Source organism: Callospermophilus lateralis, chromosome 17, assembly GCF_048772815.1.
Source record: "Callospermophilus lateralis isolate mCalLat2 chromosome 17, mCalLat2.hap1, whole genome shotgun sequence".
Classification (NCBI taxonomy): domain Eukaryota; kingdom Metazoa; phylum Chordata; class Mammalia; order Rodentia; family Sciuridae; genus Callospermophilus; species Callospermophilus lateralis.
The window spans coordinates 25,204,226-25,229,685 of NC_135321.1; the positions used below are offsets into that span (position 1 = coordinate 25,204,226).

At 38.0% G+C, this 25,460-nt stretch overlaps 1 protein-coding gene across 7 annotated transcripts in view; it reads left to right on the forward strand.

The window, feature by feature from the left end:
• The first annotated feature begins 4,579 nt into the window (after positions 1-4,579).
• Smad2 (SMAD family member 2) overlaps positions 4,580-25,460 on the forward strand; it is an 88,048-nt gene continuing 67,167 nt past the window's right edge. For 3 of the 7 annotated variants that reach the window (XM_076837344.2, XM_076837343.2, XM_076837345.2), the window contains exon 1: positions 4,910-5,144. The gene's annotated coding sequence lies outside the window, so the exon portion shown is untranslated. Of the gene's footprint in view, positions 4,800-4,909; positions 5,145-5,712; positions 5,732-25,460 lie in introns of those variants that run through there. The other 4 variants (XM_076837339.2, XM_076837340.2, XM_076837341.2 and 1 more) reach the window with 4 other exon arrangements.

Here is a 25,460-nt window from a genome sequence, read left to right on the forward strand (position 1 = left end):
AAAACAATATTGAATCAGGCTCCATGATTATATGAAGGCAAAAGGAGCTGATAAGAAACCTCTGTGTCGGGAAACAATTTGTCCCTTGAAACCCACCATTGAAGTCTTTAAGACCCAATAGTAATTGGCTCTCTCCCACTATTAATTATATTCTGGCCACTCCTCAGCTAACACAATTGTCAGACTACTTCAGCAAGGTCTTTTTCATAGCTAAGGACTGTTTATAGTAAGGATAAACAATTGGGGCTCATTAATTCAATTATTAGGGCACTGATTATGCATCTATTGTCTACTGTAATCAGCTATGTTAAATAAGCTCTTCAGTCTTCATCAGAGCAATTATGCTAATATGCTTAAAATTTTCCAAGAGTATTAGACCTTCATACACTTATTCTGCCTAGCAGCAGCCTAGCTCGGTCAATATTATCACACACAGGCGATTATTATCAAGGCATTAAGACCCTTTTGTTGACATATGACTACCATATTATCTTCCCTCACAACAGAACTTTTAATAGTTTGTATACTGTTCTTTAAGGATTTAGATATTGAACCTAGTTTAGTCTTTTTCCAAAATATGTAGGTCTCAGATAATATTTAGATGTCATCTTGGGAGTGCTCGTTACATTGGAATTATACATTTTCTAAGTAATATATCAATAATCATTGGATTAGTTATCCAATGATCATTTATGCATAGACAAGAAATTTACCAATGATCATTTAAATGTACAGACAAGAAACACATCAACAGACACTTGGAGAATAATGAGATATAGAACTTGCTTTATCATATATTTTTATTTCACCTGGAATAACTTCTCTTTCAGTCCTTTTTAATTCTTAAAAAAAAAAAAAAAAAACAAAACCCTACTAGTATGTCTCATTTTCTTGATTGACTTTGGCCAAAGAATGAGTTTTACACTATGATCAACCAATACTTTTGTGGTAGACACATTACAGATACCAAATGAATACCTCTTGAATTTAATGTTTCTTCTTGGACATGCCTTGTTGTTGTCTCCAGCATTCCCATCAGATGTTAAATACTATTTTTAGCAGAAGCTTGCATATAAGGAGTGTGTGTACTGTGTAGAGAGAGGCCTTTGCCCACATTCTCTACATAAATTCATAAAAAATATGAAATTTCATTGTATTGATGAATAAATCCAGTCGGTGCTGGATTTCTTCATTATCATTTACAATAAAAGTAATTACCTAAGTTGTTCTCTGTTTACTCAGGTTATCTCATGTAATGGTTGTCCTTTCAGTTGGAAATAACTGAATCTTCCTGTGAGAAGTAATAATGCTCACTGCAACTTAGTTCCACCAGGATGGGCAAACAGAGCACGGAGACCCAGGAGCTGTATTAATTACAAACTGGAAGGATGGGGTGCAGAATACTTGCACATACCATATCCCTGCCCTCCCTCTCTCCACAGTACAAATGCTGTATTTTACCTTTCTTCAGTTCCTTAATATTTTGGTAAGGGTGTAAAAAGGCAACCAAGAATAAGGTGTTCTTGGCCTTCAGGAACTTACAATCTAGATGTGGAGACAAACTATACACACGAGAAGCTAAGAAACTGCTCAGGACTAAACTAATGGGTCAAAAAATTATCAAAGCAAAGTCATTGCAAAAGTATATTTAAAAAAAAAAGGCATAGATAAAGTGATATAGATTTGGGATGGGGTAGCCAGAAGGGATTTAGTTTTACCAGGAGATAGAAGATGAGTTGCCTTTTGAAAAATCAATATATGAATATTTTTTTAAAACCAAACTACAGGGGCTGGGGATGTGGCTCAAGTGGTAGCGTGCTCGCCTAGCATGCGTGAGACATGGGCATCGATTCTAAGCACCACATAAAAATAAAATATAGATATTGTGTCCACCTAAAACTAAAAAATAAATATTGAAAAAAATTAAAAAAAACACCAAACAACAGGAGAGCTAATTATAAAATTTAAGTTTTATACTCATGATTCTCAGGCTCTTTCCAGAAGCAATCAGGATTACCATTTTTCTTATGTCTTTCTAGTGCATTTAACTACCTTTAAATGATTCTGACTTGATTCAGCTTAACTGATTTTTCAGTGGCAAGAGTAATAAAGGGTTAAATTTGTTGTTTATCCATACAAAAACCAGACTCACTCAATATAATTTATACAATAGGGACCTACTGATAGATCTTCAGGTACCTTGGTGGATTTCCAAGCTGATTGTTGCCATGGCAATCCCTGCTCTATGTGCCTTCAGCTTCTGTCTTGACCCACTTTGGGTTAGATGCATTCCAGCTGAGGGACAGTAGGCATGTTCCCATTTCTATACCCTTTGGGGGAGTGTATTAGTAGCCAGACTGCCCCTCTTCTTCAATCTTCTAGATCTTGGAAGTTTTCCTACATGGAAGTTAGACACAAAATCTGAAACTTTTGAGGGATGGTCTAAGAAAGACCTCAGGCATATTACACACTGAATTAATATACCCCAAAGTAACTAATTCTCATTCTAGGAGCAGATTCTTCTGAAATTTCATCTAACCTTGCTTTTGTTTCTATTCCTACCAATAAGATGGACACACGAATCCACACAGTGGAAAATATTTGTGACTCAAGGTAGCTTTTAATAGTCCATTTCATATTGAACCTGACGACTTATCATCAGTATGAAAAAGGACCTAAAGCCTGAACCAGTTTCCTACTTCTAGGAACAGACTTGATTCTGTTCTCCTCAGTGGCTTTGGAAGGTGGTGACTGGAGGTGACTCAGCTGCACCCTTTAGCTTCCTGGGACCCTGTCACAAACTGTTAGTTAGAAAGGATTATTAGGCCTGCCTCTAAAGTGACAAGAGAGGAAAATACCCTGGAAGAAAACTTTTCAAGGAAATTTCTGCTGAGTGGATTCATCTCGGCATGTCTGTATGCAACAGAAATGGAGGAAAGTTAATGATGTTGATGTTCCTTTAATTTCAAAGTCCTGTGCTATGCATTTTCACTTTATTTCATCATCACACAACTATATTTAAGTAGTTATCACTTCAAGTGAGCTCCACTTGGCTAAAGATCTGAAACAGAGCTCCATTCAAAACTACAATTGGCTTAGGTCCAGGGTTGGTGCTCTTTATCACAACCTCCCCACAAGTAGTACTTCTGTGTTTGAAGACACACAGTAGAAATGAAGATTTTGAAAGAACACCTGGAAAATCTGTAACTCGGGGAATAGCCAAATATTTTTCAAGGTCCATTTGAAGACACCCTCCTCTGGAATATCTTCATATCTGAGAAGGAATAGACTTCAAAAACTCTTACTGCTATGAATACTCATTCAGTACTTCCTGATTACAGACTTGTATTGTCCATGCTGCTTTCCGGCTTAATTAGACTCTCCTAGGCAATTTATCAAGTACCTAGGAATAAGTGCTGAATGGGCAGCTAAGAAAACTGTACTCTAGGCCCGTCTGAGTCACCAACTACCTGTATGAGACCTCCTTAGTTCTGCCTGACACAGTAGGTGCTTAATACCTGATATGATTAGTTGGGCTTAAAGTTCTGTCAGCAGGGGGTTGGGTGTCCCTAACTGTTTAAAAAGCAACAACCTCCCTGGCGCAGCTGTAATTTTCGGGCCTTGCTGCCTGCCTCCTGTAGGGCAAACATACGAAGTTGGGGCCTGGGAACATCCTCTGAACAGTAGACACGTTAGAGAAGATAAGCAATTAAGGCAATACAGCAAGGCGCTCATCTTTTAGACTTCACGATGACCACTTGGAGCATGCACTGTTAATAGTACTTTTACTTGTGCGGCGACCAAGATTCAGGCTGAAGAAAATTACCTGGCATCTCCCGTACACTAGTCTCGGAACGCGCATAAAAGACCCCGGGTCCTGGCTTATTTACAACCTGGCCCCACCCCCGTCTCCAGCACGAGGATCCCGCCCACTCATTTGCAAAGGGCGCGCCCTGCACGCGCCGGGCACCGGGCTTCTCCAGAACCCTTTCTGCTCCAGGCGCGTCTAGTTCTCGAGTGGACGCGAGGTCTCCCAGGGGACTAAGCACGTGTTCATTCCGGCTTCACGACGGATAACAGACGAAGCGGCTGTCCCGGGAAGGCCCCACCCAATGGCGCTAATAGCCATAGGGGGTTCGGGGTCAGGTGGTGAAGAGGCGTCATGCTCTCAGTCCTCCTAAATCCCCGCTTCTCTCCCCAACCCCTATGGGAGCGCGCCGAAGACCAACTCAAGCGAAACCGCGGGCGTCCCACCCCGCGCGGCCGCGCCTCGCCTCACGTTCGACGGGGGAGGCGGGACCAATCAGCGAGCTACGTCTCCCTTCCGATTCGAGGCCCCCGACGCGCGGCTCACACCCCGAGCTCCCCCGCGCGCCGATTGGCTGCGCGCGCCGCCGGTCCGGCTGGGAGGCGGAGCGGGCCGAAGGCAAAGGGAGGTGGGGAGGCGGTGGCCCGCGACTCCCCGCGCACCGCTCGGCCCCCGGCCCTTCCCGCGGCGCCCGGCCTCCTTCCTTCCCTCCTCCGCTCCCTCCGTCTTCCGTGCGCGCTCCGCGCAGCGCTCGGCCGGCGTGCCTCGCGCCCTAACGGGCGGCTGGGGGCGCCAATCAGCGGGCGGCAGGGTGCCAGCCCCGGGGCTGCGCCGGCGAATCGGCGGGGCTCGCGGCCCGGGGTGGGAGGCGGGTCTACCGCGCGGCAGCGGCGGCGGAGGAGCAGCGAGCTTGCAGCCCGCGAGCGCCGAGCGAGCCGCCCGGAGGTGGGTGCGCTGCGGCCGGCGGGCGAGGCGGAGAGCGGAAGCGGAGGTGGGCCGGCGGGCGAGGGCGCGGCCGTGCGGGCGCCCGGAGGGGCGGCGGGCGCGCGCCTGAGGGGAGGAGGGGCGGCGGGCGTCCCCACCCCCTCCTCCGCGGGCGGCGGCCGGGCCCCTTCCCCGCGCGCCCGCCCTCCCTCCTTTCCCTGTGCGCCGGGGCCGCCCGCCGGGCACGGGCCGGGGGGCGGGGGCTCTTCGGCCGAGAGTGTTGTCAGTTCCGCCTTCAATCGCCCATTCCCCTCTTCCCCTCCCAGCCCCCTCCATCCCTTCGGAAGAGGAAGGAACAAAAGGTCCCGGGCCCCCCGGATCTGACGGGGCGGGACCTGGCGCCTCGGTGCAGGTAAACCCTGGGCGCCCGCTGGCCTCGCAGGGGTGTGTTTGTGTGCGGCCGCGGCCGGCGTGTCACATGGCCACGGCGGGTGGGGGCTGGGTGTGGCGGGGCCGTGGGCGCGCGGGCCGGGGTCGGCGCCGGGGGAAGGGGCTCTGCGCCCCAGCCTAGCCCGGCCCGGCGGACTCCCTCTTCCCTTCCCTTGCGCGGCTCTCACGCTCGGCACTTTCTGGTTCTGGTTTCCAAAGCCGAAGGGCCAGAGCTCTTGTTGCAGGAGTTGGGAAGCCGAGTTTGGAGCGTGTGCTACTTTGCTTCCACTTTTCCCCGTCCTGTAACCTTTGTTAACCATAATAGTCGTGGGTGCTGAATAGTTTGTGTACACTCACACAGACGCGCTCACGCTGATACTCTGCGGGGACCATCCTTAACGCACTTGTGAAAGTTGCTCGGTGGGTGCAGCCTATTAGTTTTTTTTTTTTTTTTTTTTTTAAATCACATGCCTTTAGAAAGCACGCTGATTGATTTCACCAATTTCAAACTTGGTTTTCAGAATTGCAGCTTGAATTACTTTGTTTTCTTCTGAGGAACACTGCCTTTAGGTCAGGTACTTTTGTCTTTTACTTACCCTTTCGTGGTTACGATTTCCTTCTGATCCTTAAACAAAAGGAAAACAACACCTAGGTTGGTTTTGTTATTCCTTTTGACATAAAAGCTAAGTGTTACTCATTTGGTTGTCAGTCAAAGCTTTATTTTAAAAATCCAGGTAAAACGAATTTGGAAGCAGCTTTTTTTTTTTTTTTTTTTTGTCAGTAATGTAAAAAAATTGCTTGCTAAACAGTTTGGATCATCCTAAATTGTGACATTTAAAAATTTTAAAACTATGTGTGTAAAACAGTGTAAACTTACGTGGAGTCATTTTCAAAAATGGTTCCTGAAATATGAATTGATTTCCAAAATTCCTTTTCATTTTCTCACATGATTTCATGTGAATTGAATGTATACCACTGATAAGCTCAAAGAAAGCCATTTAATAGGAGCATAAATTTGCTGTTATGGTAAACATGTATTTGCTGTTATTTAACTTTTGATCCCTTTGTTTTAGAAGTTTCCTTCTTAAAGAGACGTGTTGGCCAACAGTTAAATGAAGTGTGAAAGTTTTTGATGTGAGAGTCAGTACAGCAAAAGTAGCAGAGATGGGAGGAATGTAAAATGGATTTCATGAAAGTATCAGTTTGAGAATTTTTTCGTTTGCTTTAAGAAATGATATAGAATGTTTAAATAATTTTCTCTCAAAAGATCATTTAGCAAATGTTCACATTAAATTGAGAAAATAACACTGATTTTATTTTTAAAGTTCCTTAGTTTTTGCTATAATTTAGCTGTGGTAGTGGTAAATATAAATAGTTCACTTATTTGGGCTTTTCTAAGGTGCCCACTTAAAGGCTTAATGTTAAAATCTTGTGGATTTATTTGAGTTTAGGGAAATTCATTGGCCAGGTTTAATTGATGTAGTGTGGTTGTAAACACCCACTTATATATATTTGTAGAATTGCGTGTTTTTTGTACTTTGTAGCTACACCTGTGATTTAACAGTATGGTTCTTCAACAAAATTTGTTTTATCAAGGTTGTAACTTACCTGTATCTAACTCTATACAACCTGTAAGGTTTGTGAAGTAATAGTCTCATAAGAAACTGCAGGGTAATATCCTGATTGTGGTTTGTCAGGTGTGGTACATATTTTAACTCTGAAGTTAGAAGAGTGGGGATGGTTCAGTGTATTTCAACAGTTCTCCTTAACAGAAACAAAGGTTGCTTCTACTCAAAAGAGCAATAGGTGCCTTTTACATTTTCATATTCTAAATATTAGAATAATGTCATAGTCTTATTACTTCACATTGAGATTGAAGCTTTTATATTGTAAGTAAAACAATTTAGCTGCATAAACTGCTGGTTAAGGACCTTTTGAATTTTTATGTTTTGTAAATATTGTCAATTTTAAATTTTAGGTGTGAAAGTTTTCCTTATTGTTTGCTTTTGATTTTGTTGGTATTGTGCTTTAGAACTCCAGAAACTGTTTTGTAGCAGCATTTTTGTACAGGTGTTTATGTAATGTATATAAAGGCTGTATATAGTGGAGTCTGGCAGATGGAGGTTTGTTCATACTCTTGGGACAAGAATCATTTTTAGTGGGTGGAAAGGGGCATGTGTTTTTAGATTCTTTGCCTTTTGGTAGGAGAGGTTTTTTTTTGTTTTGTTTTTTTAAGGCCCTTTATTTCTGTAAGGGGAAAGATGCTTTCCACTAAGCATTAAAAGGTATATCAGAAAATGTGAAATTTAAGGATTTCAAAACAAGTTCAGGAGAGGTTACATATTTATTTAACAAGTAATTTGTAGTTATTGGACAAATAGCATTTATTCAATGAAACAGCTTTTTCTGTGTCAGGCCCTGGTCTAAGTAATAAAGCTTCTGACAGTAAACAAGTACAACCTCTGTTCTTAATGGAATTAGGAAAGTAGTAACTTCTCACATCTCTTGCTTTAGTCCCCAGTGGTTAGCATAAGATAATTATTTGTATTAGTGTACAGATTAGAGAAGCATGCAGTAAATTCATTATTGGGCCAATTCCTAAAATGAACTGCTTTCTGTCAAATGTACAGAAGTGGGGAAGATTTGAAATGTTAACAGTATCACTGGGAACAATTTGTGTTACACCTGTCACCATTTTTGCAGTCTATATACTGAAGATAGGGCCAGTTTTTCAGAAAGGTGTTTGTTGGTGAACATATGTACAATGGTGGAGCTAAGTTTGATAAAGCCTCCGTTTGGTTAACCATTGCCCTTTAGTTACAGAAAATGGTAAAGGAAAGAAAGCAAACTTCAGTTAGTCAGGTTCCAGTGAAAGGATGAGGAGTAATACGTAAAAATAATTAAATCAAGACTAATTGGGTATCGATCTGATGTAGGGGAAATGCCTTGGATTTTGAATCTTAGGCTAATATGTGGCTTCTTGGTTACAATAATGAGTAAATTACTTAACTCCAGAGTCTTGATTTTCTGACTGAAAATGGAGGTAATGATGTCTTTTTCTTATGGTTATTATGAAGGTTCAGAATTCGGTTAAAGTACCTAGAACATTGCCTGAGACATAGGGCCTTCCCAGATAATCTCTTCCTCTCTTCTAGTTGTGGGTTTTTGTAATTTAGACCCTTTCTGATCTAAACGATTTGCCTACACTCTTATCCTTGACCTATTGTAAAAGGCTGTTGAGAAGCAGACACTAAGCATCAAAGGCCTGGGGTAGCTAGACTGTCCCAGTCTTACCTTAAATTATAGGAGAGCCCTTGAGATCCTTAGTCAGAACTTGTTGGCATTTATTAAAATGTTCCCAACAAGCAAAGTTTATCTGGCTTCTAAACCCACAGTAGATTAGAAACCAGTAGATTATGGGTAATGTGGGAACTTTTAACAGAGGTGTGGTGGGGAGTAGATAGGAGAATGGGGAACTGTTAGCTTACTGCCTAGTGTAAGGGGAAAAACAAAAACAAATAACAGCCTGGTAAGGATAATAGAAGTAATCTACAAGACAAAAATATTCAAAGCTTGACTAGCATGTCTGGGGCCATGCAGTGCAGGACCAGACCTGAAACTCTAGTAATGAATGTTCATCAATTAGCTTAAGTCATGTTTGGGAAAACCTTTTTAAGAGTGCAGTAATCTACGCAACATATTTCAGGTTGTTATTCAGGATGATTAACCGAAGTTCTTAAGAGGTTAGAGCATTGTACTATAGCAAAGGACTTATTTCATGAAAGATCCACAGTATACTGTGACCAAGATGTTTCACCTTTGTTTTGCCATTCAGAGAACCATGGTTCCAGACTGAAAAGTCTTCATGCCAGCTTCTAGTAGAAGGATGACCTTAGTGGTACAAACCCCTGTGCCATAACTTTTCTTCATAGTAAATCATTCTTTTTGTCAGTGTGCAGCAGTGTCACTTGCACATTTAGACAGAATGTGCTAGAGATTTCCAGGGTAGAGTAAGTGGGAACAGTTGGCCATAGTCTGTGTTGTGTCTTTTGCCCATTAGTAGTTTTGATAATTTATTTGGATCCTCCTTTTTCTTACCTCAGAGTTATTTTCTAGCTCATCTACTTAATCAAATAATTACTAGTGACCTTGAAATAGGTAGTCTTGGTTAATTAAAAAAAAAATTAATTTTTAGCAGTAGTACAGAAGCAGACAACCTTTTCCATTGAAGAATGCACAGAGGCTTATTGCTTATCACTGATCAATTTCGATTATTTCTAAAGATTGGTATAGTTACTTTTTTCTTATATGAAGAACTCTCTAAAATTTTAAATTCTTTTTAGGTATACATGACAGTGTATTTTGATGTATTATACATACATGGAGTATAACTTCCCATTCTTGTGGTTGTACATGATTTTGGTATAATTATGAGGCATTCAGTTAGGATATATTTCAGTGCTGATTCTAGATTTACATCTCAAAGGTAGCTTTCAACATCTATTCAGCAATTTGATGTAGAGAGAATGTAATTTTTCCAAACCAGGTGGATTTAGACAATGTCTCTAGTTTGGTCACATTAGCTAGACATTAGGGTAATTCTGTGACTTCACTGCTTGGCTCACATTCTGGAGTGTGAGTGATTCTGTTTAGTTAAAACTGAGCCATACTGTTAAGACAGGTGCTTGGTAATTTAGATATATATCTATGTTTGTACTCTTAAATCCTGACATGTTTTATTCTCATTAAAATTTGTGAATTTACTGTGAAATTGTCACTAATTCTTCCCCATCTGTAATTTTTCAAAATCTGAGATTATATTGGCCTCAGCACTGTGGACCAGTGGAAAGTGAGTATAGACTTTTGTCTAGTTTGCATCTGAAAACTTGGGATTTCTTTGAATAATCTACAATGCTCAACATCCTTCCTTTTTGGGGAAAAGAGGATAGTGTCAGGTTTAAGATATTTAATTAGTAAGGAAGAATAATTTTGAGTGAACCATTGGACATGCATGTGTTCATTACCCTGAGTCTCTTAAGTCACAGAGGACTTGATTGGAGGAAGTAGCATAGTAAGTCTGTGATCTCATAGTTTGCTTAAAAGTGAACTTCATTTTTCATGTGCAACTACTTTCTAAAATTCTCTAAAGAGATAATGTTTAAGGTCTTGTAAGTATTAAGAAAGTGTTCCATCTTAATAACATCTTTCATTTCAGGATGTGGGGTGGTGAATCTGATGTGCAGTCCACTATATCAGGCTTATGAATGTACAATGGAAGCTGTGCCCACGCCTTTCCCCTTGTTCATGTTAGTTGGTTAATTGACCAATTTTCTTTTTCCTTTTTATTTTTTTAAAGTATCTTTATTTTTTATTTTATTTATTTATTTATTTATTTATGTGGTGCTGAGGATCGAACCCAGGGCCCAGGGCCTCCGACGTGCTAGGCGAGCGCTCTACCGCTGAGCCACAATCCCAGCCCCTCAACTTTCTTTTAAAAAAAATGTTATTAGTATCAGCAGGGTCCGTCTGTGGCTTGAGGTTTGTGCATTGGCTACTTCTGCTCTAAAGTAATAATTTTCATATTTTTAAGCACATGCACATCTGTGCATATAGCAGCAACCAGAAAGCTTTAAGAGAAATGTTATGCAGAACTGCAAAATATAAAAAGATAAAAAATAAAACTTTTTTGTGGGAGGATATAAAGCTTTTTTGGGAGGGGAAATGGGCCGTTGCAGTAGCACTGGGTGGGTGATCGTGATAGTTTTCTCGTTCTAGCACGGAGGAAGTGTTTGAAGCACCACTGGGGAGCATTAGGCCTTAGAGAAGTCTGCTGTATCTAACCGGGACTGCTGGCCACATGTGGCTATTTCACTCTTGACATGCAGCTACTGTGACTCAGGAACTGATGTTAAATTTTATTAAGTTTTAATTCATTTTAATCTAAGTTTAGAGAGCCATATGTGGCTAATGGGTGCTGTAACAGCACAGTTAAAGGACATTTCCATCATCAGAAAGTTCTGTTGGACAGTGCTACTCTAGACTTAATGAAATTTTTACAGCCTGAGGACCTAACTCACATGACTTGATGCGGGTGCCAGTTCTGTTTAGAGAGGCAAGATGACTGGGAGTTCAAAGGGCCATTGGGGTGCTTAATACTCCTGTTGATTTGAGTCTGGACCTGGGTAGTCTTGTGATGGATGATTATTTATAATCTGGGAATGATAAATCAATATGTAAGTTGTATGTTTACAAGCTGATCATAGAGCTACAGATGCCGCTGAGCTCATTAAAGTTGAAAGACCTTTAATAACTTGAGCATAGAACAGGTAGTCTGAACTACTTGGCTTCTATGGTTAAATACAAACTCACATTAGATTTTGACAGTTCATAAAGTTGAGCACATGAATGTTTTCTGTTTGCTTTTGTTTAAAAGGCACACATTATCCATTGTTCACCATGGGGCCAACTTAGTTTTCCAGTTGGCAGTGTCTTTCCTTACTAGCTTACAACTTTGGAAAGAACATAGTTACAGTGAGAATTGAGAAATCTGTTTTTTTTTTTTTTATTAGACTTTATGTGTTGTGATTTTTTTTTTAATGCTGCTTATTGTCCCGATTACCTATGATTTTTTGACTAATAGTTGTGGAATTTCAGGTCTTCACTGATGCATTTTATCTCTGTGTGTTTGGACATAGATTGTCAATAATCTAATATAGTAACTTTATATTCTTTCCAGGGAAACTGTAGATGTTCTGTGAGGCAGTACCATCATATTTTCAAGTATTTTATGTTGACTATGAATTATTTAATTTTTTTTCCCCTGAAACGAAAATTCCCGTAGTTATTTGGGGAATATTTTGTTATTTTTGTACAACTTGAATATATTTGAAACTTCTTTTCCCTCTATCCGTTTTCAAAGGTATTTACTTTCTGTATTTTCTGTTTGTAATTTCAACTTTGTGAGGCATTTTTGCTAGTCTTTTTCATGCTCCTCTTCCCACTGCTGTTCCAGATCAGCTGCCAGGTTTAGCAGTCTTTTCTCAATGACAGTACTACTTGGATCAGTGTTTGTCATTATTGACTAAATTTTTTTTCTTTCTTTCTTTCTTTTTTTTTTTTTTTTTTTTTTTTTTTGTATTGGGGATTTAACCCAGGAGTGCTTTACCACTGAGTCACATCCCCAGTCCTTTTTATTTTTTGAGACAGGCTTTCACCAAGTTCTTAGGGCCTCACTGAGGTGTTAAGGCTGGCCTTGAACTTGTGATCCTCTTGGCTGGATTATAGGCCTACATCACCATATCTAGCATTGACTAAATTTCTAAAGTGACACAAACAAATGTGCTAGAACAGACATAGATTAGGCCCATTCCTCCTTCTGCATATACATATAAATATTAGATAAAATATATGTAAAGTCTTCTCTTTCGTCTGAGAGATTTTTTACTGGTTGCCTGTGCATCTGATAGACAGCAGTCATCCTGGGAACCCTTCGCTTTGTAGCATAGATTTTCTTCAGTTTTCACCTTTGTTAAACCTCGTAATCTTTTTGGTTTACTCCTTTTTTTCCCCTCATGAAACACATTTTTTCAGGACTTTTCCTTTCTAGAGAGTGTGGGGTTAAATATTTGGAGATATCACATGGTTGAAAGTGACTTATTCCACCCTAACTGGGTCATAGGAGTTTAGAAGTAACTTCTTTTTTTCTTCTCAGGATTATGAAGACATTGCTATATTGACTTCACTTACAGTGTTACTGTTGAGAAAAACCAAAGCCATTCTGATTCTTTTCTATATGACCTATTTTTTCTCCCTGAAAACGTCAGGTTCTGCCTTTGTCCTCAGCTTTCTGAGGTTTCACTGCTACTTGCCTTGATACAGGTGGGCTTTCTTCCCTTGTACCAGGGGCTTGATGGGCCTTTTCTTTTGGAAACTTATGTCTTTTAAGTTCAGGATGTTTTTTTCTCAATTAGACTCCCCTACTCTTCTTTATCTCTTGATGTCTTTTTGGTACTCCTATCTGGACACTTGATAGCTCAAACTGATCCTCCAGTTTTCTTCACCTTTCTTTACTGTTTTTCTTTTTTCTTTTCTACTTTCTGGGAGGTTTTCTATACTTAATTTTTTGCCTCTAATATTGCTTTTTTTTTTTTTTTTTAAGTACTATTTCTGCTGTCATGAGCTATCTGGCTTCCTAAGAAGCTGTTCTTTAGTCTATGATGCTTCTTGGAGCATACTGCTCTTGTTTCAATGTTGCTTTCTTTTTCTTATTGTACTGACTGTATGGATGATAAAAAAAAAAAAGTACCCCCTTTCTGTAGTCTCATTTCTTGAAATTGGTTTTTCTGTTTTTGTTTGTGATTTTTCCTCAAGATAACTTGAATCTTTAATTAGGAGTTAAACTAAGCAGGAACTGGAGATGTGGGTGAGGCTGTCTCCTTTCATTTTCATTGTAGCAGGATCTTAGTGGGCTGTTTGTTGGTAAACTCTCAATATTAGTATCTGTATTATTTCTCCTGGGTTACTCAGGTACCCTAGTCTTGGTCTGACTAGGTAGAGGTCTGGCTGCTGGTATTTGGGAAACAGAACCCAGCAGGAGAAGAGGGTTGGGAAACTGCATTGTATACCGTATGCTTATATTCTTTTACTCTTGTTTCTCTTCCTAATGATGGCTAGGCAACCTTCTAGTCCAGGGATACTATTTGTTCCTTCTGCAGGGAATAAACATTAGGCTAGGGGCGGTCACTCAGAGAGAGTGGGCGGGGAGTGGGGGTGTGGATCTAAAGATACAATTCCTTTTCAAATAGCTCTTAATCAGTTCTGCCCATTTTATCTCCTCCTGCCTCTTGACTCCTAGTTCTGTTATAACTGGGTTTTTCAGTTCAAACATTTTGAGGATTCTGTTAATCAGGATGTTTCTCAGCTTTCCCAACAGCTTGCCTAGAGGAGTTAATATTCTCTGATTTGTTTGCAGTTACTGTTTATTCATTTTTCCAGCTATCTGAATTTTATTTTAGTTTTTTTCCTTACCTCTTTTTCTTATCTTCAGGAGATTGTTTTTTTTTTTTTTTTTAAAAGTTTCTTTACTGTGTGGTTCTTGCTGGACTGTCCAGGCTGGTCTCGAGTTTGTGGACTCAAGTTGTCCTCCCATCTCAGGCTCTGGAGTAGCTGGAATTGATGATAGCCAGATAACCTCCCATTCCAGGGATACTGTTTTACCTTCTGCCTGGTTCCTTTATTATGACTTTTATTTTATTTATTATGGTTTTTAAATAGGCTCATATCTTCACCTACAACCCACTGTTAAGTTCAGGTTTTCCATTAGGAAAATGATGAGTAACCTTCTGAAGAATTGAAATAGAATGTATAATTCCACATCATTGAGGGTGAGGGGATGGAAAGGAGGGAAATTTTTATTATAAGGTAGGGAAGGAGAAAAAAGATGCATAAGAATTAGAAAACACAAAATAAGATAGAAAATAAGCAGGTATCTCCATATGCCCCATATATAATTCTGTAATTACAAAAATTATATGTAAATAACTTAGATTACATTTATTAAATTAAAAAATTTCAAAATTCAACTAAATGCTTTTTGTTAGTACAGGTTGGATATCCCTTATCTGAAATGGTTGGAACCATAGTATATAAGAATTTTTTACAGAGTTTGGAATGTTTTTATATATGTAGATTTCTTGGGGAATGAAACCCAGATCTAAATACAAAATTCATTTCTTTTTCATATATGCCCTATACACATAGTCTGAAGTTAATGTTATATACTGTTTTCAGTGTGCTTGCATTTTGATTATGACAAAATATGAGGTCAGGTGTGAAACTTTTTTGTGGCATCACATTGGCCAGAAGATTGGAGCATTTTGGATTTTTGGATCAAAGATACTCTATTTGTAAAGACCCCTCAAAGAGTAGAGAAATAGAAAAGATATAATAGGTGTGATCATAAGTTCAAATTGACAGAATTTTAAGGATAAATATACAAATCATAGTAGGACATTTTAATGTAACTCCAAGTAAATTAAAATAGGTTAGAAAAATTACATGAGAACTGGGAGTATAGCTCAGTGTTTCTGAAGTTCTGGATTCAATCCTCATCATCCAAAACAAAACAAAAACACAATAAGGTATACAAGACTGTACAGTTAGCAGGCACCCAGTAATTGAGAAGATGTATTCTTTGAAGTACTCATAGAATTTTACAAAAATTGATTATGTTCTAGACACTTCAAGTGCTGACATTTGAAAATACCTTACAAATTATTTCCTTGAATCCCAGTGCAGAAAAGGTAAGTAACATAATCGGAGGCTAGCAATGAAATCTCCAAATTTCTAGTTGTAGTAAATACACATGCTATGTATATTTATGGGATGAGGAGCAACTCAGTGAAAATAAAATAAATACTTAGAATAGAATGATGAAAATGTTATCCCCATCAAAATTGGAATAGGGCTGGAGATGAAGCTGAATGATTGAGTGCTTGCCTACTGGACATAAGGCCTTGAGTTCAATCCCCAGCACTACAAAAACAAAAAAAACGAAAAGGACTTTGGGATGTGGCAACAATGCAGTTGCCTGTATGAAAAACTTAGGACCTGAAGTATTTTGTAAGTAAGTAACTGAAAATTAATGACTGACCATATGATGAATTAGAAAAAAATTTAGAATGTAATGAGTTAGGAAAAGAAAAGAAATAATAATGTTGAAAGCAGTTAATAAAACAGACAATAGATCAACTAGACCAAAAGTGCTAAATTTAAAAGACTTAATTTTCCAAGGTTATAGAGAAGAAGGTACAAATTGTTAGAAATGAAAAGAGGTATTCTTGCAGACAAAGAATACTGAGTACAGCTTTAAATTTCTTTCAATTTGGAAACAACTTCTAGCAAAATAATATTTTAATAAGAATTAGAAATTTGTGTGGTTTAAGAACTTAAATTCTTTGTTAGAAATATTCTAAAATATCTCAAAACAAAACACCAAACACTAATTGAAAACTCCAGATGGGTAAGAAGTGTCAAGCAGGATTTAGTCATTCCAATCTTATATAAAATGTTATAGAAAATAATAGAAAAAAGTCATTTTTTCCAGGCTACCATAATCTTGATTCTCCAACCAGATAGTCACAGGGGGCACATAGGTTTCAGGTACCTAGAGGTCAGATCTCAGTAATGAAAATTGTATGTAACTGTTAGCATTAACTCAAAAGTATTATGATTAATTAGATTTTGTTTTAGGAAGGTAAGGATGATTAAACAGAAAACCTGTAAATGAAATTTATCACATTAACACACAAGAAAATCCATTTGATAATCTTGATGGAAGAAAAGCATATGATAAAACAGAATTTGTTGATGACAGAAATTCTTAGAAAACTAGAAATATAAAAGTATGAAAGAAAGTTAAGAAAACAGAAGATTACAAATGGTGGAATTCCACTTATGAATTTCTGTGACTGGTAAAATTAAGATGTGTTAAAAATGGTATCAGTAGTACATAGGATAGGAAAGTTTGGTTGAAAAAAGATGCAAGGGGACTTTGTAGGATGATGGGAATGTTTTCTGTCTTGATTGGAATGGATAGAAATATTTGTCAGAATTCATCAAGCTGCAAACTTAACATCTTTGCATTTTACAGTATGTAAGTTATACCACAATAAAATTAATTTTTAAAAAGCCAGTGTATGAATCAATGCATCTGTGTGCATGCAACTAATAAAATTTAAATTTAAAATGTAAGTGATTTAAAGTGACAATTCAAACTAGAAAATATTTAGAAGAAAACCAAAACATGCATGGGACCTTAATGGAGAAAATTTTCAGACTCATAGATGCTTGTGTTCATGGGAAGACTATATCATAAAGATGTCTGTTTTCCTCTATTTATTTATAAATTCATTGTCATTCCAATTAAAATGCAAGCAGGTGAAAGGGAATTCACTTTGTTAGATGTCAGTCATAGTATATAGCTTTAGTGGTGAAGACATGATGGTAGGCTGGGGTTGTTGCTCAGTGGTAGAGTACTTGCCTCGCATGTTTGAAGCCCTGGGTTTGACCCTCAGCACTACATAAAAATAAGTTAAATAAAGGTATCATGTCCTTCTACAACTCAAAAAAAAAAAAAAAAAAGACATGATGGTATGTATCTGCCTCAGATATATGAATAGAGTAAAATGAACTTAGTAGTATCATATATCAATAGGGGAAAGTTTCAATACATGGTGCTGATGCACTGTGATATAGGTGTTGGGGAGAAGAAAGATAACCTCACACTATACATGAAAAAAAAATTCTCAAGTAGGTTAGATAACTAAAGGTAAAAAAGCAAAATGTTAGCCTGTGACTTGTAGAATATCACAGCATATAAAAGGATTGTTTATGAAGATGCAAATGTTCATAACAAGATTAAAATAATTTCAGCATTAAGAGGAAATACTAAATATACAAAAGGCCACCAAAAGTCACTTGCTGACTGAAACTATATGTAGCATGTATAATTGACATGTGACAAAATCTGAACTAATTAAAGTGTTCTCTTTTCTAACTGGGTATGGGGGCACATGCCTGTAGTTAGGTTGAAGTGGGAGTATCATTTGAGCTCAGAAGTTTCAAGTGCAGCAGCCTGGGCAACATAGACCGTGTCCCAACTCCCATGCCCCCCCCCCCCCCCAAAGGCCCTACTTTCTATTTTTTGCTTTATTTTATTTTATTTTTTACAGATATGTCTTAGGGTCAACTACATTGATTTCGTGCTCACTAGTGTTTCAAGATCCTTAGTTTAGAGAAATAGTGTACTACATTTGGGTAAATGTCTTTTTTAAAGAGGGGGTGTGTGTGTGTGTGTGTACTAGGTTGCCATCTAAAACATATTTCTCATTATGGGGCTCTTTTGGATAGAAATTGGAAAGTTTCTGCATTAGAACAGCTTTCACACAGTGTTTAAAACTATATACAAGACTGTTCTTGACAGCTTGTGAAAGTGGAAAACTGGAAATCTAATAGTCATCAAGAGGAGAAGGGACAGAGGGCTATGACATAGTCTTATGATGGAATGCTGTATGTTAGCTAAAATGTATGACCAGGATTTAGGATCATATAGATATCAGCATGGATTGTTATAATACTGAGTGAAGAGAGCACAAATTGACATCAACATTATTAAATGTTCATTTAAATTTACAAAGTGTGTGGGGCTGGGGATGTGGCTCAAGCGGTAGCATGCTGGCCTGGCGTGCGTGCGGCCCGGGTTCGATCCTCAGCACCACATACAAACAAAGATGTTTTGTCCGCCGAGAACTAAAAAATAAATATTAAAAAATTCTCTCTCTCTCTCTCTCTCCCTCTCTCTCTCTCTCTCTCTCTCTTTCTCTCCCTCCCCCTCCCTCCCTCTCTCTCCCTCTCTCTCCCCCTCTCTCTCTCTCTCTCTCCCCCTCCCTCCCTCTCTCTCTCCCCCTCCCTCCCTCTCTCTCCCTCTCTCCCCCCCCCCTCTCTCTCTCCCCCTCCCCCCCCACTCTCTCTTTAAAAAAAATTTACAAACTGTGCAAAACTTTAATATACCATGTACAAAATGCTAACCATAGCAAAACATCAGGATAGTGGTTATCTCTGGGAAGTAAGCCAGAGGGAAATGGGATCAGAAAAGTATACATACATAGGGGGACTTTAGCTGTGTCTTTACTTCTGACATCTGATCAAATACCACAAAATACTAAGATTTGACAGCTGGGTGGAACATCATGTATATTCAACATAATTATTATTGAAATACCTAATATTTATTTATTTTGGGTGCTGGGGATTGAACCCAAGGCTTCGAGCATGCTGAACAAATGTTCTACCACTGAGCTATGCCTCCAACCCTTAGTTTGTTTTAATAAACCTCTCATTCATAGTACAAAGGTTCCTGGAGAAATAGATTTAACCAGGTGTGTGAGAACTTCATGGAAAAGTTATATAATTAATTAATATTAAGTCCAAAATAAATGGACACATCACTTTTTTGTAATATAAATGTTAGATGTCACAAATATTTAGTTCTCTACAAATTAATGTAAATTAATGGCATTTCCAATGAAAGTTCTATAGATTTTTGGGGGGGAGGGCACTTAACTTGCTAAACTTAACCAATAATACATATTTTGAAAACTGAGGGGGGCTCACTCTGACATATGTTAAGGCTAACTAGAAAGCAGTACTAATTAAAATTCTGTGATACTGGTGTTAAGTGTGAGTACATCAATGAACAGAACAGAAAGCCCACAATCAGACCTTTATTTAATAGGGATTTGATAAGTGACAGAAATGACTATTCATTATTGCAAGTAACCTTTATTAACAGTGCTAGTAAAATAGGCTATTCTTATGGGATTTGGTTAGATCACCGTTTATTTCTGAAAACCAAATGTCATACAAGAAATCTACATGTGAACAATAATATCTAGAGTGAATTCTCTTTATAAAGTCAAAGTATCCTTTGTGCCTCAGAGTTATTTGTCAAGAATAGTAACCTAGACTGGGTTTGTGGCTCAGTGGTAGAGCGCTCATCTAGCACACTGCAAGGCCCTGGGTTTGATCCTCAGCACCACATAAAAACAAATAAATAAAGGTATTGACAACTACAACTAAAAAATAAATATTAAAAAAAAAAAAAAAAAAAGAATAGTAACCTACCCCCCCTTGGTGCTTGGGACATTGCAGTGAGTTTGTTTACTGGACCTTTATACTAGAGGAATAAATGTTTATTGCTACATTGGGGGTCAAAATGGGATTTTGTTCCTATTTAAAATCAAAGTGGTATCATAAAACATTTAAATTAAAATATAAATTTCAGTATTACAAAAAACACCAGAAAATGGAAAATCATTCTAAGAATTTGAAGAGTTTTTATAACATATTCAGTGTTGTGGTATCAAAAGTACCACAGTTGAAGACTGCAAAGAATATGAACTGTTTAAAAAACTGTTTTATCCTCCTGGATAAAAGCATGTACAAAACTGTTTAATAAAACATGAAGAGAAAACTATATATGAAACTGTTAAAAGTTGTTAATAACTTGAAGGCTTTAGAAAATCAGTATAGTGAGACCTCTTACCTAAATGAAACTTTCCAGTGAGTAATCTGAGAATCCCAGTTTTACTAAGGTGTTGTTTGATAAGCTTTCTGATTCAGCAGTAAAGATTAAAGTCTTCCTGTTCTTTTGAAACCTGCATTATATAAGTCATTTATTGCTGGAAGTAGAAATAATTAGCATCTGAACTTCGTTACTGCAGAAGTTGAAAAAAAATAACTCAAGTGAGTTTTCCTGCCACACTATTGCAGGAAAACTGTATCTTCTATTAATGACTCGTTCACATTTTTGTAACAATTTACTTTTAATATAAATCTAATTTTCTTATTCCATTTGTCTTCAACATATTGTTTGCTCTTCCTTGTCAACCTACATCCAGTCTATTTACATTTTAAACATTGGCTAAATATAATTCTTATTTAAAATGAATGTTCATAGCAGTTGAAAAGTATTAGCTTTATTGACAAGTTATTTTATGATAATTTATAAATTGTCTAGAGATAATTGGATGTAAAGCAGCAATGATTACTAAGATAGGAAAATTTAAGAATCTAAACTATGTGTTTACTTAGTTCCAAATTGGTTAAAACTGATGTTAAGACATAGTACATTGAAATCACATGGTGTGGTGGGTCATGTGGTCATTCAGATGATCTAGTGTAAGCTTAAACTTTTTTCATTTCCATGAAGAAAATTTTTAAAGGTTTAATAGAAAAGTTTTAGATCCCTAAAAATGTGACTCGACTTCTAAGAACCATTTCTTCAAACAAAAGTATATCAGAAATTAAATTCTTTCTGATGCTGGGAGTCCCTTTATTTTTATTGATGATACAAACATTTAATTTTCATTCATTTTGTTAGGTTAAATTCTTGTGGCTGGAATAATTGAACCAAAAATATAGGCACTTTTAGGTGGATTCTTTTTATATTTTGCTTTCTATCAGTTTTTCACAAGAAGCAGAGATCACTCACACTAGCTCCCCAAGAGTATCAATTCTAAGGATAAAGTTGACATGGAGCAGGGAACAGGCCAGAACAGTCTGAGAAACAAAGCCCAGGCTGGCTGCTCTGCTTTTCTTCAAGATTCAGTTGCCTCTGTCTGACTTGGGCACCCTCTTTGCACTGACTAGCGTCTTTTCCTGAGTCTGTTGTAGTTCATGCCTTCTAGCCATGGGATGGACACAGCCCCCTAGATAAAAGCTTGTACAAAACTAACCCTAGAGCCTTCGCCTTTAGTTTTGTTCCTCTGTCCATGGTCCACATGGTGACTAATGACCCATTCTATATTGCTCAGTTACAGTAGGTAGCTGCATCAGATGCCTGAGTTCTTCTCCCTAAACTGCCACATCCATTTGGTCAATAAGATGTGTGAATTATCTCTGAAATAACAATATTCCTATCAAGAGCGCTAACTTCTGTTTTTGGCATTTAAATCTGTACTGGCCTTATTTCTCCCTCATCTCTACCACAGTGCTTCCTGTATTCTGTTCTAGTGACAATCTGACATTTTTGTACCTCCTAAAATGTTTCCTGTCCTTAGAAAATATGCCGAACTTTTTGCCTCCTGTGTTATCTTTCTCTTCAGACTTCTGCTCTACTGCTACTTTAGTGATACTTCTCTCTTCCAAAGGTTGAATTAGTCATGTTCTCTGTACTAGGATAGGACTATCACATGGTGTTGTATTGTTGGCTTCCTTAGAGCATACTTTGTGGCATTGAGTAGAAATTCATCAGGGGCCAAAGGTATCTAGGTGTACCTTTAGCTGCCTGCTAGTAGATTATCACATGTGTCTGATGGAGTTGTGTGTGGCTTTGTTTTGTCAAGTTGAAGCTTTATATACTTAAGTGCTTATTGTGTGCTTTACGATAGAGTCTACCATTAGACTACTGTAAGAGGCTCCTGTCAGTTTCTCATTATTGCTCCTTTAATTGACTTAACATTCCCTAACTGAGCGAACCTTACTTGCTCACCATTTCTGCTGTATTTCTTAAAGTTCTTTCATATTTTCAGTGTCTGACTATAGCAGGATACTCAGTGCTGCCAGTACAGGATTGTTATATGTATTTCTTATGTCTTGAAAATGGGGCCTTCAGCCAAGTTGATGAAACTGGGCATAATATTACCTCTTTTGGGAAACCTTTGGGGGTTGTCTCCTGAATTGAGTTGGAGGAACCGTTGATTATTTTTCCCTTTGGAGGGGAGCGAGTATGATTATTAATTAGATACTGACCATTGTTTTCTAGCAAATTACTCCAAGGACTGAGTATCTTCAGTTGTAAGACTTTAAGAATGGTCTTTGAGAGTTCAGTCCTTTTTTTTGATAGCATACTTAACACTTTTTAAAATAAATGCATAACTGTTAACAGCAACTACACTGTCATGGTTCAGTTAAGTTTATTATTGGTTGTCATTTGGGTTCTCAGATTTTGTCTTCAAATCAGTACCTCTCTCCCAGCAAAATTTTGCTTCCATGTGTTTGCAGAGCCTACCTACATGTTGTGGGCAGATGCCTCTAGGCTTACATGTTTGGGGTTTTAAATTTTGTTTTTCCGCACTGGGGATTGAGCCCAGGGGCACTTAACTACTGAGCTACATCCCCCCATTTTTTATATTTTATTTAGAGACAGGGTTTTACTAAGTTGCTGAGACTGGCTTTGAACTTGCAGTCCTCCTCTCCCAGCCTCCTGAGGCACTGGGATTACAGGTGTGCACCATTGAGCCTGGCCAGGTTTACATCTTTGAGAAAATTTCAGCCTCCTTCCCTTTGAAGTTTTTAGTATGCATTGGCATATTGAAGGTTTTGAGAAATTGTTAAGTAATCTATTTAACTTTATTTAGGAACTTTTTCATTTATTTTTCCAGATTTCTTTTTCATTTTTTAAATTGTAATTTATATCTGATGAAATGCACAAACTTTAAATATTGACTTCTATGAATTTTAATAACTCACTTATGACTACCTCTCAAAGCAGGGTAGAGGACAGTGTTAACACTCCAGAAAGGTTCCATCAGAAAAGTACTTCAGCCTGTGTTCACATATTTCCAATACCTTTCCCAGTCCCTGTGAGACAGTCATTTTGACTTCTTCATTGGAATAGTTTTGCCCATTAAGTCATAAATATATATATATATATATATATATATATATATATATATATATATATATCATGGCTAGCCATGATATTTGTGAGATTCATTAATGTTGTACAGTATATAAGTAGCTCATTCATTTTGTTTCTAAGTAGTATTCCTTTGTATGAATATACCTTTTTTGTTTTGTTTTCTTGCTGTTTTGCATATTTCTAGTTTGGGATTATTATGATTGTGGCCACTTTGAACATTCTGGTTTTTTTTGGAGGTACCAGGGATTGAACCCAGAGGTGTTTAACTCTGAGCCACGTCCCCAGCCCTTTTTAGTTTTTATTTTGAGATAAAAGGTGCTGTTTATTTTTTATTTTGAGATAAAAGATGCTGAGGCTGGCTTTGAATCTGTGGATCCTCCTTCCTCAGCCTCCCTTACCCTCCTGAGCTGTTGGGATTAAAGGTGTACTGGGCCCACTTTGAACATTTTGTATAGGTCTCTCGTTGTGAACATGTTTTAATTTTTTCTTGAACATGTATCTAGCAGTGAAATTGTGATATAGGTAGATGTATGTTCAGTATTTTAGGAACTTGTCAGTTTTCCATTAAAGGCATTATATTATTTAATTTCTATCAGTTTTCTAGTTGTTCCATGTGGTAGGCTAAATAATAGTGCCCAAAGATATCCCGGTCCTAGTTCCCAGAAACTGAATCTTATTAAGGATCTTGAGATCTGGAGATCAACTGGACAGGCCCTAAGTGTAATCACAAGTGTCCTTATTAGAAGGGAGTGGAGGGAAATTTGATGACAGAAGAGGATATGGAATGGAACACAGGTCAAGGAAAGCAGGCAGCCACTCAAAGCTAAAGAGGGCAGGAATAAACTAAGTGAACGTTCCCCTCGGACCTTCCAGAAGGAACTGGCCCTGCTGACACCTTGATTTTAGTCCATTGAGACTAATTTTGGTAAATTTGTGTTGTGTGTGTGTGTGTGTATTTAGTTGTAAATGGACACAGTATCTTTTTATGCATTTATTTTTATGTGGTTCTGAGGATCGAACCTAGTACCTCCCATGTATGAGGTAAGCGCTCTACTATTGAGATATGTACAGCCCCAGTCTATGTGTTGTCTTAAGGTACCAAGTTTTTGTTAATTTGTTATAGTAGTAAGATAGTAATAAAGTCCACATCCTTATTGATATTAGACAGTATCATAAAATTTTTAAACTAATCTAGATTGTGTGAAATAGTATTGCATTGCGGTTAGTTTAGTTTTTTTTTTTTTTTTAAATGTGGTGCTGGGGATCAAACCCAGTGCCTCATGCATGCTAGGCAAGTGCTCTACCACTGAGCCATAACCCCAGACCTGCATTGTGGTTTTAATTTGCATTTTCCTAGCTGGGCATGGTGGTGCATGCCTATAATGGCAGCGGCTTAGGAGGTTGAGGCTGGAGGATTGTAAATTTGAGGCCAGCCTTAGCAATTTAGTGAGACCCTGAGCAACTAAATAAGACCTTGTCCCCCCCCTGCCTCCCCGCCCCCCCAAAAAAAAGACTGGGGATATAGCTTGGTGGTAGAGCACTTCTGCGTTCAATCTCCAATACTATAAATAAATAAATAAAATTTAAAAATTTTCTTTTTCTGATGATGGCATGAGAGAGTGGTTAAGGCTTATGATTTTACATATTATTGAAAAGTTGTTGAAGAACAGACTGACTTATTTTCTTAATGGAGAATGGTTGAAAAAATATATATATTTTTTAGTTCTTATAATGTCCTTTTTTCTTATGTCACTTATACTTCTTATTATTAAGGCTTTATAGTAAGTCTTAAGAATATGGTGTATAGGTCTTCCAGTTTCCTTTTCCTTTTTCAAGATGGGTTTAGTTATTTATTCTAGATTGTTTTTTAACTTTTGAATTTTTTTCCTTAAAAAAAGAAAAACCTTTGTTGGGATTTTGATAAGGATTACATTAAATCCATATCTCAAATTGAGACAAATGGTCACATAAACCCAGTTGACATTTGATCCTGGATATTCTGAATTTTTCCCAGTCATTTTTTTTTCCTCTTTGTACTTCAACTTAAATACCTTAATTTGTTCTATTTTCAAGTTCACTGCTCATTTCTTTCAATAG